At 38.4% G+C, this 19673-nt stretch overlaps 1 protein-coding gene across 2 annotated transcripts in view; it reads left to right on the top strand.

Moving 5' to 3' along the window:
• The window catches only part of MAPRE2 (microtubule associated protein RP/EB family member 2), a 2455004-nt gene that overhangs the window by 162947 nt on the left and 2272384 nt on the right, over positions 1-19673 (top strand). Inside the window, exon 1 of one of the 2 annotated variants that reach the window (XM_044066620.1) lies at positions 7644-7912. The exons of the other annotated variant lie outside the window; for it this stretch is intronic. The gene's annotated coding sequence lies outside the window, so the exon portion shown is untranslated. Of the gene's footprint in view, positions 1-7643; positions 7913-19673 lie in introns of those variants that run through there. 2 annotated transcript variants of the gene reach the window in all.

The raw sequence follows: 19673 nt of genomic DNA, 5'->3' as shown, positions 1-19673 counted from the left end.
CACTCAGATCAGAGATTTTCCTCGGGTTAATTGAAGGGCTGCAGTTTAGCAGTGTTTACAGCATGGCAGCCATCTTTGAATCCGAGAGCAGATATAAATTTTGATCTTCGTTTATATGAACTATTAAAGAAGTTGGCAAAAGTATACCTGGAAGGAATCTACTGCATCACAAATAAAATCATGTTACAATTACTAGTAGTTAATTTGCAAAACTAAAAAAAAAAAAAAAACACCTGGCTTAAGACTTTGTGGAGAAATTGTTACTAGAAGCATTACAGAGAATGTAAGCTGGCATTTAATTCCATATATTACTACTTTGTATTATCTGGAGTCCTACATCAAATATCTTTGGTATGCAGAGGATAAAGTAATTGAATCTTTGTCACAATTTTAATAGAGATAGAAGTCGAGGGATAAAATAAGGCTGTACTTCACATGTGATGCCACATGTGCAGGTATTGAATGTCTGCTTTAGCAGGTGTGGGGAATTGTGTAACATTTATCAATTCTGAGACTCAGAGCGCAGGTCCTAAAACAATGACACTGAATGTGTGAAAATGGAGGTTTACATATAACAAGTCTGAGAATACTATATGTCAAGAGGATTGCCTTTTCCATGAAGTGTGTTGATCTTGGATTCAGTACATATATTAGTGAGTACGGGGCTGCAAAAAACATCTTCAAAGGAGCACAGTGATTTTTGATATGTGCTGCTGTCCTCTAGCTTCACATTTTTTCATAAATCTAAGATTTGGAGTGACTGGTTTTGGAATTACAATCAAGAGCCAATGTTTCGGTTGGTTTATGTCAGGCATTCAGAGTGACACTGAGAAGAAGAAAATAATGGGCTGTCTATCTTAAGAGCCAGAAAGAAATGGTTGACCTGTTTAGAATCAATACTGTTTGGTCTAGCCTATTGCTGACACTGCCAAATATTGGTAAAGAAAGATGTATTTATATTTCATGCACTAGATCAGTACCTGAGAAATGACCAAGTAGGAAGACTAAATACATACAGACATGATTAAGAGATGGCATGTAAATACAACAGAATGTTGTATAGAATTTAGGTAAACAGGAGAGAAACACCATTGATACAGTTCAGTCAAATTGTGTCTGAGAGGGTAAAATTTCACTACTTCCACTTAGGAAATACATAGAGAATCTGGGAGAAATTAATTAGGTTATAAACCCAGTGGAATCCAGAGAAGATGCAGTAGAATGGAAGGTTCCATAATGTATATCGTTAAACAGATTAATAACTCTGTTATCTAAGCAGAGCTAGCAGTAAAGCAAACATCCACTGCAGGGACTTAAACCTATCCCATGTAAACAATACCTAACCCAAAGTATCCCCCATTTCTGGAAGAGTTCCCTTTACATATCAAGCAGAGTTCTTCTATGGCAGCCATTAAAACCAGTCACTTTTTTGCCAACCGTTAAATCCAGTCTGGATGATTGGATGGTAATCACATTTTTTACTTAGATACCTGCGGATAATCTACCTAATGGGGATGATATTAATCTCCCACCAGTATTTAGTGATATGGATGATCGTTTCAATGGTGTCCTTAGCCATAAACTTAGTAAGAACCTTTCAACTTAAGAACTCTGGGGAATGTTACCATTTGGAGGTAAATGAGCCAGGAGTGCCAAACAAAAAAAGATTAATAGCTACTTCTGCTCCAAACTTTGCATTGAAAAAAATGGACCACAAAAACAACAAGAACAGTATGAGGAAAGAAAAAGTCATAATTTTATTGACATATGGGAGGGAGTTCTTTTAAACCCTGTAGATCTAAAAATTGATGACTGGATTATAAAGCTAAAGGCCACTAAGGTATCTCGCTCGTTAAGGCATTGCCTCACATATCCAGGGTCTGGAGTTCTATCCTGACCTTCATGCACCGTCTGTGTAGATCTTTTTTTTGAAGGTTTTCTTTCAACTTGTTAAACACTCTAGTTAGAAAACCATCACTAGCAGTGTTTCACTGAGATCTCTCCATGGCCCCTTCCCTTTGGTATATACTTATATAACATGAAAAGAACATGTGAACAGAGATCCCTGGGATGGCCCTTGGAAACTTTATTCAGAACAAAAGGAAACTTGGTGGCACATTTTTTTTGAATGCCACCTCCCCACCAGGACTTAATGATATGGTATCTATTACCATTTTTTTAATTAAAAACCTTTAGCAGATAATTCTTTTATACATATATTTTTTCTATTTATATATTTTTTTCAAATATGTTTATTATGTCAAGTTTTGTCTTAATTAATGAGTAAGCTTTTAAACTGGTTATTCATTAATTGAGTGTTTAGAATGGCTGTTGTACTTTCAATTTCCTGTGACTCTGAGTATAAAAGTAATAAGAGGATGTTGTTTTATGTCTGATGAAGTTTGGTAACAGTACTAAATGAAAGCGCTTATATTAAATAGTTATATTTTACTGTTCTTTGTGTTTCCATTTTTTATTTTGATTTATTGTATTTTGTTGCCGTTCTGCCCACTCTGGTTTAATAGTGATTAAGGTGTTTACCTTACAGAAGCAAATTGCAGGGTTTAATTCTCACAAGAGGTATTTGGCTAGGTTTAAAATGGCCCACAAGATAACTTGTATTTGCAGTAATGATACAGACAGGTGCAAACACAGAATTAAAGGAAATCCAGTAATATTTTTCTTGTTTGTAAATTTGTGTTTCTAGGCTACCAACAAAGTGGGGTGTTTATACAAATGTGAACTGCTTCTAAAAAAGTAAGAGAAAGCATCTCCTGTCTGGTGTGATCAGTGAAAAACTGTGCAGAATTCATTCACTTGGTACTTTTTTACTTTTATTTAAAAACACTGACAGGATTACATTTTCTGGGTCATGCCTACATAGAACCTGTCATACCACCCAGGCTGCATCAGACAGGAGTGAGATGCTGTTAGACGGCAGATAAACTGAAGTGAAAGCCTGAACCTAATGTCTACTGCAATCTGGATGATCACTACTATACTATTCTGCTTGTGAAAACTTCATAACCAGCCACTGAGAAATTTCACTATTTCCATTACCTCCACTATCTAAATGGATGGTGTGAAGAAAATGAAAACACTGCCTTCTGTGTTAGCATATCTGGCAGGAGATTTGTGCATATTCTCAGATTAACTTGTATTGTATGCCAGCATGTCTAATTGTGAAAATGTAAATACATTTTAAATATTGAGTATTTCCCTGTATAAACAGAATGTTTAAAGAATCTGTCAGTGTTTGATACATTTCTGATTGCACATGTGTATGAGAGACATTCTAAAGTAATGTGGAGAATCAGCCGAACAGTGAGTGTTGTCATTAGAATGTTCCTGGTTGCTAAGTCATTATTTAAACAGCTGATTGACAGGAAAAATAACTTTTTCCAGCACCTGACTGTTATTTTAAAAAATTAGACAGCTGAGCCTGCAGTTTGTCAAGTACTGAGTAGTTTATCAAGTGCTAAATAGTTTGCGAAGAGCAGCTGTTGGTGAAGAGTTGCATTCATTGGATACCCATAAAAGAGAACTCATAAAAAACTGTAAGCCTGCCTTTGTCTTGCTGTTATGTGTTAGATTTCTGGAGAAACTGTTCGTGTTTGCTATTTGGATTTTCTTTGTGGTTTTCTTTTTGCATGTGTTCGATTACATCAGGGACATTATTATTTAGTTAGATTATGAAAGCTTAGTTATTAAGGTGGAGTTTTTGTAGAATAATGGACTCCTATCCTGCAGTTTAATTTTACATGTCTGGTGATTAAGTTGTGGTGTTTATCAAAAGCCATTGATTTACATTCTTGTAATCATTTTACTTATTATGAAATATTTTTCATTACTCTACATTGTGGCTGGAAGTCAGTGTTTTTCTTTAGAGATTAGAGAGTACTTCTGCTTGTTTGATACTTCCCAGGTCACCTTGAAGGCCTGGTTGCTTATGGTCATAACTATCATTTATTTTCATATTTAATTTTCATAATTGGACATCCCTTTAGAAGGGCATGAAGTCAATCTGATTGGTGGCAGCATTACTGTATTATTTTGGGCAAGGGACACAGCTGGAAATCTGTGTCAGGCTTTCCCAGAAGTGTTTGGATATGTGAGATTTAAATTTACTTTGAGTGGGAGTGTATCATAGGTTTTAAACTGGGACACATTGCTCTGAAGAGTATAATAAGAAAATACATTTGGGATGGTCAAAGGTGTATAGTCCAGCCCCAGGAAGATAGAGTGTGTACCTCTTGTGCTGTTAGGGAAAATTGTGAAATTTTACTTCTGTTTAAGTGACAGTCTCATATTGGAGTCAGTAGTGAGGATTGAAGCTCTTTAGTTACTGATTCAGGATAGTAAGGAACATCATTTATTTGTTGGCAGTCCAGTGGGATATAGCTGGATGTCGCAGATGATATTCATGGCCTAGCCAGATAGAGCAGTGAGTGCAGTGTAGTTACTGTTATGTATATCAAGTCACATTGTACTTTCTTAAAATGTTAGTAATAATTTATTAAAAACTAGACAACAAAAATGAACTCACACTTTTATGTGTTACAATATAATGTTAGGTTTTGAGTCAGTAGTGAGGATTGAAGCTCTTTAGTTACTGATTCAGGATAGTAAGGAACATCATTTATTTGTTGGCAGTCCGGTGGGATATAGCTGGATGTCGCAGATGATATTCATGGCCTAGCCAGATAGAGCAGTGAGTGCAGTGTAGTTACTGTTATGTATATCAAGTCACATTGTACTTTCTTAAAATGTTAGTAATAATTTATTAAAAACTAGACAACAAAAATGAACTCACACTTTTATGTGTTACGGTAATCCCCAAACTAGATAATATAATGTTAGGTTTTGATTCTGTTGTCTCTAAGTCTCAGTGACAACAAGAAAATGTGTAGATTTAAAAAAAATCCGCTGAGACTATAAGGTATATCTACAGGCTCAGGTGTTTATTTCCATGAAGTAGGAAAGATCTCAGGTAGCTCGTGATCATATATATCTAGTCTTATGGCCATGGATTCATTAACGTGAGTAAATTACAGTGTGAAATGAACCAGTAGGAGTCTGTTGTAATGTGTTGGAGTGCAGCAGAATGAATAGCAAACTACTAGTACATCATCCCCTTGAGACATTCAGCAGGGAATTAGCATTGAAGAATCTGAGATCTTCAGTATAAACACAGATGCCACAAGAGGGTCTATCATTAGTCTTATGGTGCTGATGACTATAAATACATAACTGCTGTACAGCATTGCGCCGTATATAACCCTCTCAGGCATCTTTTATGATGTACTGTAGTCGTTAATCACACTCCCATATTACTGCCTGCCATTACAACTATTTGCTCTGTCTGCTTTCTTCAGTTGTGATAGAAATCATATGCTTGAAAAATTATTTCTGTAATCATATCTATATATATATATATATATATATATATATATAGATATATATATATATATATCTATATATATATATATATATATATATATATATATATTCGGTATCCGCGATGGTACAGCGGTAGTGTTGTTACCTCACAGCAAGAGGTTCTCCTGTTCGATTCTCTGCTGGAGTGCCTTCTGTGTGCAGTCTGCATGCCCTCCCCGCAGTCGAGTGGCCTCTGAAAGACATGCGTGAATGGGCATGCCTTCGCTGAAAGATGGGTGTCGGGCTGGCAACTTGGCACCATAAAAATTGACTGCAAATCATTAGTGGACCGAGTTCCGCTGTGGCGACCCCTAACTGGGAAAAGCCGAAAAGACAAACAACAACATCTGTTTCTATATTAGGTCTAAGGAAAAAATGTTTGCATGTTTACTAAAAAAATGCATATGTATTGTATTTCAGGCTTTTGCTTAATATCTGTTAATGGATCCAGTATATATTTGTCACTCAAGCTGTTAAGGTAAAAATGCATTTCAAAGACTGAATCTGGCAATAAAATTTGATGAGCCAAATCCTTTTGCTTTACTTCCATTCCCTGAGTGCCAGGAGAAATGTGCACAAATGTCTATGCCTGTGTGTTACAGCAGACATGTCTGTGCTGTCCACATGTACCTACTTGCTGCTGGACCCTCCATCCAGCTTTCATTGAGGAGGGGAGGCAATATGAAAACGCAGAGCCATCCTAACACAGAATAAGTGGCCATCAACCCCCCCACCCCAGATGCTGTCAGCCGTTTGACAGAGATGTCTTATCAACACTAAGATCAACAACCATAGATTGCTGAAAAATGCATTTACATGGAAAGATAGAATTGGAGGGGTTAGCATATAAAACACTCAACTATGATAGTGGGAAAAATTAACGTAATGGAAAAAGAGTACTTCTGCTAATCCAGTTAACTGCTCAGTTTTAAACATCTCTGTTATTGAGAGGCATCTGTGAGAAAGAAACTACATGTTTCAGATTGCTGTCACTGCACCAGAAAGGCTATGTTGCAATATTGGCTTGTGCATACATTCAGTAAGATCACCCCCATAGTGCCTAAGTGCCACAGTGAGATTAGGATTAATTTATGGCAAGCTATCTAAACTGCTGTCAGACCAAACTAGGTAGGGTGCTGTTTATCACTGGAATACTTTGCACTACAGTTTATTATCCCAGATTGATTCAATTTAGGAAACACAAGTGCTACCTAAATAAAATTTCGAGTGTCAGCTGTTTTACAGGAGAAAAACAAACGCAAAAAGACAGACATAGGCAATAAAGAATAAACAATAACTGTAGTACAAAAGTAAATATCTAGGTAGCTGACACACATGCTAGTACACTAGATACACTGGACAACACTGACTACTAGATGATTAACACATGAAAAGAAAAGTGCGCTATATAGAGGTGAGATTGGATGATATTGCACATAAGGAAGTGACTAGATTGTCACAATTTGTTATGCAGCTGACAGTGATGGCTCTGCGGATTGCACTTGACCAGCTGTTGTGCATTCCCATTTTATATTCTGTTATAATGGGCAAGAAAAGTAAATGTAGGACTGTGGTCATAGAGCTGAGAGTAATAACCTGTGTCAGTCTGTTGTCAGGGCTCTAGTTTCTTACTTTTCATCAGTAATTAAAAAAAAAGGAAACTAATATGTTTCAGGATAATACTATTGGATTGCCTTATGTTTCTAGGAAAGATGAGAGATATCATCCATCCAGCATGTTCTGGGTGTGCCCTGGGGTCCCTCTCGGTGTGCTTTATACATCCCTAGAGGGTGGTGCATCACAGAGTTTCAGGGCTGCAGAATACTTTCTCAGGCAAAACTTTTCATAGACTAATGGCCAGATTCAGAAACTCTTTACTGCAGCTCATCAAGGGTACTGCCAAGCTGCAGTACTAATGCTGGAATATGGCCAGTAATTCAGAAAGACTCTTCCAAGAAGTCCTGTCTTGAATATTTTACAATGGATTTTGGCAGGGCACAGTCAGCTGCACTGCAGCTTGGCACAGCTTTCTCTCAAAAGGCATGCCATTGCCTGCAGCAGACCTCATCGGACTGGGGATGTCAAATTCTGGATAAATGTATTCATTAGCTGAATTAAAAATAAGTGAAGAGCGGACACGGAACTCATTGTATCTATACAGAACAGCTACATTAGCTTTGTACTGCTGTTTTTCTTACGCCTTGAACACAAAATAACTTCAACAGCTTCATGCTGCTGTTTTTCTTTTGAGCATAAAACTAAGTAGTATGCCTGAACTTCGGTGTGCATTGGTGAGCCTTACAAGCAGTTCACCGTTGTGGATTGTCTTTTGTGAATTGCTGCTACCAGCTACCGCAGTTATTTAGTACAACAGCCTGCTCTGAGCAGACAGCTGTTTACCCTGAGCACCTTATTCTTCTTGTTTGTATAATCTTTGACCTTTTCTGCACTTTGTTGCAAGTACATCTTCCAGGTAAGGGCTTCTGAATCAGGCTTGTATTCTCTTTATTCCAGGTTTATGTAACTTGAGACTGTTCAAAATGTAACTTGGTCTATGTGTAACCTGCCTAACTAAACTCATGCTTGAAGTGAAATCTTTGAAATAAAAAAAAAAATGGAAGCTCTTCTTACAGAAGATAAATTAAGTAATCGCAAAACTGCACTGGTTCTATTAGATTTGGTCCAAAGAAGACAAGTTAGACAGCCATCATTAAACACAACCTTAAAATGAGTCCTGCAAGGACTCAGCTTATAAAAGGTTAGGGTAACACATGCATAGTTCCGTGTAGCAATATGTTGATGGGCAACAGCTTTATTTCTACGTGCTAAAAGAATAGCATGACTCAGAGCTACTGTCTGTGTGGTGTCACTTTTAGAGCTGTATATATCATGCTTTCACTCAAGGTTCACTGCTGACAAAACAAGGCCTGCTAAATACTGTTTGCCTTCTGTTTTCCTGCACTATAATCAATGTAAAAGCTGCTTTAAAATTTAGTTTTGGAGAAGATACTAAGTTCATGAATGTTCTGCTTAGTGTTGCATAAATTGCTAGAAAACCTTAAAATCTGCTAAGCTGAGACATGTTGGTATTTGGGGTCTGGTGTTTGTTCCTGTTGTTTTATGCAGCTAGATTTTGAAGTCTGAACTTTGTGGTTAGCCTGCTGCTCTGAATAAACTCTTTTTTTATAATCCATAATAATATTACTGTAGTCACCCTCCATCATCACAAACAAGTAGCCCCTCTTTACTGGTAATTTTTGAATATGACATTTTACTGGGAAAAAAAAACACAAGCAACTTTGTTTGCAAGAAGGAAGAACTTAACTAAAGCAACCAAACCCCTGAATGTGATCTTAAAATTATGCCCAAAAGTAAGTCAAGGATATTGCAATCTAATAGCTGAAGCTGCGGTGGTGCAGCGGTAGCGTTGTTGCCTCACAGCAAGAGGTTCTCCCATTCGATTCTCGGCTGAAGTGCCTTCTGTGTGGAGTCTGTATGTCCTCCCCGTGGTCGAGTGGTGTTCAAAAGACATGCGTGAATGGGAGTGCCTTAGTTGAAGGTTGGGCATTGGGCTGGCACCGTAAAAATCTACTGCCAATCATTAGCGGACCGGAGTTCCGCTGTGGCGACCCATAACCGGGAAAAGCCGAAAGAAGAAGAACAACATTGCAGTCTAATACCTAGGCAAGTGATTGGAGAAAAAAGTAGATTTGCTATGGATTAGAAAAGTAGTAGGACAAGAATAAACTATATGGTGTAACTGTGAGGGAAAATCTAAATGTTGATTGCATGAAAATATTGACAGAAATATGGAGGATGCATGTATACCATTACCCCTACCCTTACCTTTGAAAAAAAATGGGGGGAGTAATTTAGAAAACAAAGCAAGCTTTGTGAAATGGGATAGGAACAGTTTTAATAAAGGGAATAGGGTGAGAGAAGGCTTCACTAGAGGGTAATAATGTACAAAGCAAGATGCTTATGGACTAAAATTATTGCACTGTATATTGTCTTGCTGTGATAGGGAATAGACAGTGCTGCTGCAGTATAGACATGGCTGTCAGGCAAAATTAGGGTAATATGGCCATTCCAGGTTACAGAATCATTTAATAAAATAACATACACACTTCAAGCTAACACCTTCTTCTTCATAATGAGGATCAATACCTACTGTGTAATGTGGAACATTTACTAATGGCTTACTAACCACTCCAACTAGGAAGCTCACATGATGCTAAAAATGTGTTACTTTATACTTACAAAAAATATTTTGACTAATTAATATGATTCAGTATTATTTGCCATGAAAATCAGTTAATATGTTCTTAACACTGAATGCGTGACATACTGTTTCGATGAGGAAGTGTGAGGAACATGGACTCAAAATGAAGACCGTCCCTCATATAAGGTCCACTTAAGGGATATGCTTCATCAGGATTCTCCATCCAACAAATTTAACATACTTAAATAAAATCTTAAGCTGCTAATCTTCAGTTTATGGTTTAATGGCCTCTTTTTTTGCAAATCCTATTTAAAACCTGGAGATAGCCATACAATAGGTCTGCAAGTGATCTTCCTTATTTTTAATCTCTTTATTGGGATCTCTACCCCTGTTGCTGAAATCGTTAGCTTGTAGAATCCTAAACAAAAACTTCTGACTGAGCTCAGTGGACTGAATATGTCTGAACAAAAAATAAGTAACAGCTTGCCTTCTAGATTCACATAGATTTTCCACAAATCAACTATCCTGCTTTACTATATGAAAGCACTGACAAATGTCCTGTGACTTGCCTGATGTGTCACATGAGAAGTGTTGCAATCAGCTTGTTCCTTATGAATGTATGCCTTATTAGTCCGGGGATATTCAGATAGAAACAAGCCATATAGTTATAGTACTTAGGCCAATGGTTCAAGAACCAAATTAATTTTCCTTGTCTTACCCAGCAACATTAACATTTCCATCAAATTCTTCCTAATATATGCAAACCTAGAATCACATGTTGTGAGTTAACCTGGAATTCTACATCATTTTCTACGTATAGATGGAATTAAAATACATTTCAGATGTTGCCTTTTTTCATATTGATTACTGCAGCAGTAGCCTTAGCTGTATGGGTTATTCCTGTCAAGGTTAAAACAGCTGGCAGGCTTCCAAACCTTCAGGCACTTTTCATGCACCCTAACAGTCAAGCAGCTTGAGCTGAGCTGACTAAAAAACAAGTTTGGTCATGAAGCCTTTTAGAGCTTTATTGCCGCCATGCTCCTCTGAGGCTTTTAAGGGGGTTCCCATTTGATTGTTGAAACTCCGTTTACGCTAATACGAAATCATCGACACGTATTACCTGAAATACGTAATCGTCAAACGTGCAAAACCGCGAAATTCAAAATGTTTTGGTTGGCCCGTCTACGGTATAGCTCCATAAGGTAAGTGTGCGATATTTACGGACCTTAGGGTTAGGGTGCGGGTTAAGGTAAGTGTATAGATAGGTAATGTGTGTAAGATTTAGTGTAGTGTTAGAAGTAGGGTTTTGTTAAATGTATTTATGTGTATTATTTATTTTGTTTGGGTATATCTCCGTAGGGGAAGTGTGCGGTAGTTACAGACTTTAGGGTTAGGGAGGGGTTAAGGGTAGTGCATAGATAGTTGTGTATGTGGGGTTTAGTGTAGGGTTAGAAGTTGAGTTTTGGTACTTTACTTTAGAGTTAGGAGTAGGGTTTGGTTAGTGTATGTATGTGGTTTATTTATTTTGTTTGGGTAGGTAGTATGTAGCAGGTGGTTGGGTTGGCCGACTATGAACGTTCGATATTTTTAAATTTCGCGGTTTAGTGCATTTGGTATTTTTGCAGTTCGAGTACTGTTTTGGTATTTGATGTAATGGATTTTCATTGTTTTAATATAGACCCCTTTTAAGGATAGACAGTCTGCTTATACTTTTCTTTGCTAGGCAGATCATTTCTCATTGGAGAAAAACATCCATTTTCTTAAATTTTGTTAATGTTTAACTTTACACTTCAGGAAAGTTTTATTTTAAAGCTGGGAATGTTGTTATTTAACTGACTGTCTCAAGACTATGGAGTACTAGTTTCTTTCTGTCAGGTTTGAAAGCTGTGTCAACAAACTGAAAACAGATTTTGTGGGGAAATTGTGTTTATTTTTCCATTGTGGGGCAGCTGTAATGTTTAAAGATGCTTTTTACTGTGTTTTGTTTGTCAAGAAGGTAATTTTTGTGGACTGGTAGTTTTACTGGTACTTGCTGCTAATGTTCCCAGGAAAGAGGCACCATTTTCGGCTTGACTATGGAGCACACTACCAGTTGCAAGGTCAGACTTTCTTCCAACCACAAAAAGAAAAAGTTAAGTAAACAGCCTTTGCCAACACAGCAGGCAAGCTAATCCCTGGTGAACAAGCTTATTCCATTAGTAACATGGTTGGCCCTTAAACCAAGCACTTATCAACTCCTCCTCAAATTTCTTTGGATAGGAGTTGTTTACTTGGATTGGCTCAGCGTTTAATTCCGGCTATTGATCCTTCTTGTAAGTTTCTGGTAAAAGAAACAGAGATCCCACTTTTCCTGAAGAGATGGAGGGACAGATTCAGCGTTTTGTTTTCAGAATTCTGCTTCAGACTCAGAGGAGATCTCAGTTTCTGATTCTCCCAGTGGGAGTTTCTCTTTCTTTGAGACTATTGTTAGAATGCCACAGTGTTTTCAGTGGGAGAACACTCAGTCTCAGTTCCTCAGAAAATACTTCTTATAGAAAGATTTTCCAGACCCTTCACCCATTTCTCCTGCCCTGGCTGCATTAGAAGATTTGTGTGCTACTGCCTATAATCTTCCTGATAGTCAGCCAGATGTCCCTAAAAACAGTAGATAGGATGTATAAAAGTTCCTTAGTCTTTTTAATGTTTACACACTATTTTCAAACATTACTCAGTAGGTATAGCTGTAGTTGATTCCACTGTTACTAAGCACATAGTTAATTCCAATCCTACCCTTTCTAATAAGGATACAAAAATTATTGATAGGTATGGGAAAAAGTGTATTCTTCTGCAACTTGATTTACAGAAATTTGAATTGTCAGGCTCATAAGTTAAAGTTTGTTCTGACAATTTGTGAAATTTTGAGGCATGTTTTATCTAGAGTTTCTTGCTGTGAAGAAAAATCTGCTTTAAATAATTTAGTTTCTTCTATGGCACAGGTCAGTGCTCATTGTTTGCAGTGTACGTGTATGACTGTGTTGATACATCCTCCAGGGCCGTGGCCATGGCCACTGGTACTGTTTTAAGAAGGTTTGCTTGGCTGCATTCTCAGAACCTCCCAGATGATGTAAAATAAGATTTTAAATTCTACCTTGGATAGAGATTTAATGTTTGGCCTCTCTGCTGCAGAAGTGATCAACAAGTGTGATGAAAGGGGCAGGCTGATCCAGGGAATCTCTAAGATTTTTCAACTCTCCTTTTCAAAATTGTCCAAGGGATTTTCTGTCTCCTCATCCAGTTTTGGCAAAAAACTGAGTAAACAGTCTCAACAGAATTCAGGTAAACTGGTGTTTAAGAAGAAATTGCAAGGGGATTTCAAAACGAATGTTCAAACCTCCCAAAACAAAGGACAGTCCAACAAATTGGAATGAGTATTCAAGATACCTTGTGGCCCTCTCCCACCCTGGCCCTTTTTCACTTCCAGAAAGTTTGAATCTCCATTTTGTTTCTTTGGCAACAGTTTGTTTCAGACAAATGGGTTCTGAAAATCATTCATCAAAGTTACAGATTCCTCCTGTCCAGGGGTCATTCCTTATCCTGCAGATCAGATTATTTTTTCCTTCTGTTCTACATCATGTGCTGTTCCAAGGAGTGATAAGAACCAGTTCCTTCCACCCTCCCAGGTGGGGAAGGGGTTTTATTCAAGGATAATCATAGTGCCAATGAAAGAAAATACTTAAGAGACCAGTACTTTCTTTTCTAAACCTTTTTCTTATGGTGGTCAAATTCAAAATGCTGTCACTTCTTCTTTCTCTTTCAGCTTTCCTGGTAACACTAGACTTAAAAGATGCCTATCATCCCATCCCTGTTCATCCAGACTTTAGATGTTCCTTAAGGTTTTGTGTGTCTGGATTACATTCTCAGTTATCTACCTTGCCCTTTGGACTATCCACTGCACCAAAGGTGTTCACAAAGTGTGTAGCTCAAATTGTAGCTCATTGCAGGCTACAGGACATCCACATTTTTCCATATTTAGATGACTTACTTGTCTTTGCAGAGTCTTTTTTAAGGAATCAAAAATCTCCCTCTTGGGTGAGATATCTCTTGCACAAACTGTGATTCCAAGAGAATGCTCAGAAATCTTTCTTGACTCCATCACACAAGATTGTGTTCTTGGGATGTGAGCTAGACACCCCAATTCAAAGAGCTTTTCTTTCACAGGAAAAAATAAATCTTTATCTAGATCTACTTCTAAGGTTTTCCACTCAGACTTTGATCACTGTGAGAGAAACCTCAGGATTTTGTGTCTCTTGGCACCTGTGATTCTCTGTGTAACCTTGGTAAGAGTCCACAGGAGAAAGATACAGTGGTATTTGAAATCTCGTTGGTCCCACCATCAATACTGTTTATCTTTTTAGATCTTAGTGCTGAGGTTTTGTCAGAAGAGAAATCTTTTGGTGGAGAGAAAATATATCCTTAAGTCCAGGTATCCCCTAACACCAAGGACAGATGCAAGGACATAAATATCAAGGAGATGCTTGCTTTGATCAAGGAACTCAACTCTGTGAACTATCTTTGGTCCCTGGGACCTCTTCAAGTGGTTACACTCAATACCACAGTCATGTGGTACATCATCAAGTAAGGTGGAACAAGGTCATACCCCCTTTGCAGACTATCTATGTTAGCTTGGGATATAGCTTTACAGCACAATCTCACTTCACAGTCATCCTACATTCCATCAGAGTAGCAGACAAGCTGATAAGGACCAGGGCAGACCCTAATGAATGAAAACTAGATCAGGGGGTCTTCCAAGATTTTTTTCATCTTTGGGGAATTTCTCAAGTAGACCTTTTTGCCTCATTTCTGAACAACCAACTGGTAAAATTCTGTTTCAGGACTCCATGCAAGATGGCCTGGAAGATAGATGCAGTTTCTTTGGACAGTAATGTTCCTGTATGCCTTTCCACTCTTTCCATACTTCTTAAGATTCAGAAGGAATCCCCCAAGATCATTGTGGTGACTCCTTTCTGGCCCAGGCAACTGTGTTTTTCCTTTTTTTTTTTTTAAATGACCAGGAGCAATTAACACAAGCTTTCTCACAGACTGGGTTTACTCACACAAGACCAGGGGTGTTTGATACACCTCAGCATCAGTCATCTTCAGTTAACTACCTAGATGATAGGGTCTTAATTTCTTTTTAGGCATCTGTTTTCTGGGGATGAGTAGCAGATACAAATGGAGGCAAGAAAGCCTGCTACTAGAAAATCATATATTAGGATTATAGGATCATAAGTTACTAGGCTATTGGCCCTGGGGTCCTTATAAGCCTAGCCTAGAGATTAGCCAATTTTTAGACAAGTCATCACCCAAAGACCCTGTCCAGTAGGGACACAGATGGAATCCCAGGGGTGTATTTTCTGCTTTCCATCCAGTTATCCAAGTTGCGCTTAATAAAAATGAGTATAATGAGGTACTCTGCTTGACGTGGAGAGGGAGTCTGTTCCACAGATGGGGGGAGTCTCTGGGACACAAATCTGTCCCGCCAACAAGTCCTATTAATATCACAGACCAGGTTGAGGTCGCTCGTACGCATTACTTGAGCAGTGCTTCACTTGCGGATATGCAGCATTCCCTTCAAGCCATGGTCTGAGATCACTTTGTATGCCAGACAGAGGTCACCTCTGAAAAGTTGTATGAAACTGAGTAGAGGGACAGAGCTTTCAGCCTGTCTGTGTAAGGTAAAAATGTTTGAGGCCCTGGATTGTCCTGTTGAGGAACCTCTGTAGTCTCTCCAGCTACTGCATGTGCTTTGAGAGGTACTTGCCGAAGGGAACGTTGTACTCAGTAATTAGCCTTATAAGGGAAGAATACAGGGATGTTCAGACCTCTTTGTCCCTGGATGAGATACCCTTACTTATGAGGTGGGCTATGTAGAAAGCTTTCCATACAATGGAAGCAGCATGGTGATTAAAAGTCAGGTTGCTATCAACCTGAGTGCCCAAATCCCTCACTACTGATTGCTTGCTTAGGACATTGCTATTAGTGTGATAATATGTGAGGGTGTCAGTCTCCCCAAAGGGGATGATGATGATGCATTTTTTGGCATTCAGCTTGAGACCATGTTTCTGGCACCAATTATTTGTTTGGGTGAGACCCTTTTTGAGGACATCCACATCACTTGGGGAATTGATGGCCATGCCCAGCTTGCAGTTATCTGCAAATTTAGACAGCCATAGCCCACTGGTTTTGGCCTGCACCTCAGAGAAGTCTATCCTGAATAACAGAGGCCCCAAGACCGATCCCTGGGGTACGCCACTCATTACGGATCTACTGCTTGAGGTGGCTTCCCCTATTTTGATTAGGCGGATTCTATCAGTGAGCCAGTTTGCTACCCATCTGGTAACATATGGATTGATGCCTAGTTGTGAGGGTTTATCTGTTATGCCCGAGTGGGGAATAGCGTCGAAGGCTTTGCCAGGTCAAGGTAGGTGGTGTGCACCATCTTCCCCTTGTCCCTGGCTTTGGTGACTGTCTCAAAGAAGTCAACCAGATTTAACCTCCCCTTGACAAAGCCAAACTGTGTGAGGTCGAGTGTTTGGAGATTACCAATGTCCCTGTTAATGAGGTCCATGATAATCCATTCCATGACCTTGTTGATCAGGCTAGATAGGCTGATGGTGATGGGTCTATAATTTCCCGGATCGGTGGCCGCCCCACCTTTGTGTAAAGGGATTACAGTGGCTGTCCTCCAGTCGGCTGGGACAAATTGGGTACTCTGGCATTGGTTGAATAGGGTGCCTAATGGTGCTGCAAGCTCATGCCTGAGTTTATGTAGGATACAGCCTGGGATGTTATTGGGTCCCATGGAGGCTGTATTTTTTGCCTTTGAGAGGGCAGTGATGACTTGATCCCTAGAGATAAGGGGTGGGGGGCAGGTACTGGGGATGTCCTGATTAACTGATGAGGGGAACAGATGGGTGAAGTTTTTGCTGAATCTGTCAGCTAGTAGATTGGCTATATCTACAGCATTTGTGTATGTGGTGTCCTTGACCATCAGTTCTGAACTGATCTGGCTGCTTCCTTTGAGATTGCGGACATATGTGAAGAAGGCCTTATGATTGTCTCTAGTAGATGTCGTCAATTTGGACTCCGAGTTAGCTTTAGAGGATTTTACTAGTGCTCTTATTTGCTTATTCAGGCTAAGGAGAGATTGCTTCCAGTTGGGCACCTGATCCTTTTTGGTCCTGGACAGCATTTGTTTTCTTTTGTTATATAGTTTATTTATTGCAGATATTCACCAGACAGGTTTACTCTTCCTTGCAGAGGATGATTTTGTCCTGTCCGGTATTCCTGATTCCATACATCTTTATGCATGCTTGTATAATACTTTGGTGTAGATATGGACATTAAACAGCAAATACAACGACAGAAAGCTCACCTAGGCTAATGCTGCAAGTAATTGTTGGTAGAAAGTTAAATGACACTGTCCATGACAAACAATGCAAAAAATCCTTTAAAAAGTGAACTTTAATGTTTCCACGATAAAAGTATGAATAAAAGTCCTTTATTCATTAACAGACGATAAGCGCTTTCGATAAAATCTTCTTCAGATCGTTAAAATGTGGGATGCTTCATTTACTTAAATAAAGAACTTTTCCAATAAATTGACCAATGAGAGTCTTGGCAATCTCGGTATATCCAGTCAGTTCTCTTTCTCATTCATCCAGTTTGGGAATGATCAGAATATCTTTGAGTTATCTGCATCTGACACGCCTCCATAGAAGTCCGAATTCATTACCTAAGCTTATGCTAGGTTTTATTAGCAAATAAGAGGTCCAACACACTGTGTGCTCATAGCAAGGATGTATCATCACAAATACTATTATTTTAGAGATTTTAATTATTTCTGGGCACGGAATATTAATTCTTTATAGTAAATTACTTTATTCAAATTAGGGGAAAGCAGTAACGAATGAAATTCCTATTCTTGGTTTAAAAATCCAGTCTCCATCGGAGCATATGGTTTGAGTTTTAGTCAGTGCTAAATCATTCGCATCATGCAAATAGCTTTTTAAAAAGTTATCATATACTGACTCCAGTTTTTCATTACTTAAGTCATGAGCATACTAGCCCTTTGCATCAATTCGCACACATCCCCTAAGTAGATCACAAGCAGATCTCCGCTGCTTACATGATTTTCAAAAGGAGAGTCATGTTTAAATTTGTGTTTGACAATCTGTATTCTCCTTATAAATTAGTTTCTTCTCATTGTTCTCCATAGAATCTACATTTTAATTTAATTGAAGCTCAGTATTTTGCTTGTTCCTGAAATTCAGAAACAGTTATTAGAACATCATCTTGAATTGTGCTGTTCAGATGAACTGGAAACATCAGCGAATGGTAAGCCTGTTTTCCTAGCACTTAGCACAATTGTCCAATCTTCATCTACGACTATACGGCTTCTGATAGGATACCTTCCCTGTGATAGTGTAAAGTTGAGATAGAAGTCTCATCTCCATTATTTAATGACACCCAGCTAGTCTCCCTATGATTTACCATCATCATTACATACAGAAACATCTTTATAAATGGCACCTATCAATCGTAAGGACTCACAGCCTTTGGGATAGTGTACCTATGCAATGAAGCCTAGTTGTTACTTACATATAGAAGATGGAAACATTAATGATGAGCTGCTAGATAAAGGAATGAGAGATTAATTCAGAGCAGTAATTGCTTTATTATGGGACATCAATTTGACGTTACCTGATGCTGATGTTAGGCCAGATTAACATCTGCGGTGGGGGTTCAGTGCAGATAAAATGTGGACAGGTATTTAAAGTATATGAATTGCGCCCAGAGGTTATGACAAGAAAGCATACAAATTCATCCTTCATGAGATAATTCCTTTGAAGACAAGCGAGTAATTTCGCATGAGTATTGGTTATAAGCTAAATCTGGAATCTTGTCAGAGGCTGCACAAACTTAGACCTGATTGGACACTATCATCATATACTGGTGAAACAAACCAGCCTATACATGGGAGCTTCTATGAAGTTACATGCGTGATTCAGGATTTGCTAGAGCATATGTAAAGAATCCTATCAAAAGTCGTGTAGCCTCAGTTGAAGATTGGACACTCGTACCAAGTGTCAAGTATGCATTATGCATCAATGGAACAACTCGTCCTATATCTGGGAACTCCCTCGAAGTTATATTTGTAGCTTAGGATTGGCTACATAACAAGGAAGGTATCCTATCAGAAGCTGTATAGTCTTAGATGAAGATTGGACAGTTGTACTAATCTTAAACTCATATGTGATTGGACACTATTATCACGTATTAGTGAAAAAATTCAGTCAATACATGGGAACTTTTATGAAGTTATATGCGTGATTCAGGATTTGCTACAGCACATGTAAAGAATTTTACCAAAAGCTGTGTAGCCTTAGTTGAAAAATGGATGTTTGCACCAAGCGTCAAATATGCATTACGCATTAATGGAACAACTCATCCTATACCTGGCAACTCCCTCGAAGTTAAGTTTGTAGCTTAGGATTGGCTACATAATAGGGAAGGTATCCTATCAGAAGCCGTATAGTCTTAGATGAAGATTGGACAATTGTGATAAGTGCTAGGAAAATAGGCTTACCATTCGCTGATGTTTCCAGTTCATCTGAATAGCACAATTCAAGATGACGTTCTAATAATTGTTTCTGAATTTCAGGAACAAGCGAAATACTGAGCTACAATTAAATTAAAATATAGATTCTATGGAGAACAATGAGAAGAAACTAATTTATATGGAAAATACAGATTGTCAAACACATAACTTTAAACATGACTCTCCTTTTGAAAATCATGTAAGCAGCGGAGATCTGCTTGCGATCTACTTAGGGGATGTGTGTGAATTGATGCAAAGGGCTAGTATGCTCATGACTTAAGTAATGAAAAACTGGAGTCAGTATATGATGACTTTTTAAAAAGCTATTTGCATGATGCGAATGATTTAGTACTGACTAAAACTCAAACCATA

This window comes from Protopterus annectens, chromosome 3.part1, assembly GCF_019279795.1.
Source record: "Protopterus annectens isolate FY-2018-M chromosome 3.part1, PAN1.0, whole genome shotgun sequence".
In the NCBI taxonomy this organism is placed as follows: Eukaryota; Metazoa; Chordata; order Ceratodontiformes; family Protopteridae; genus Protopterus; species Protopterus annectens.
This window is presented reverse-complemented; position numbering and strand designations above follow the sequence as displayed.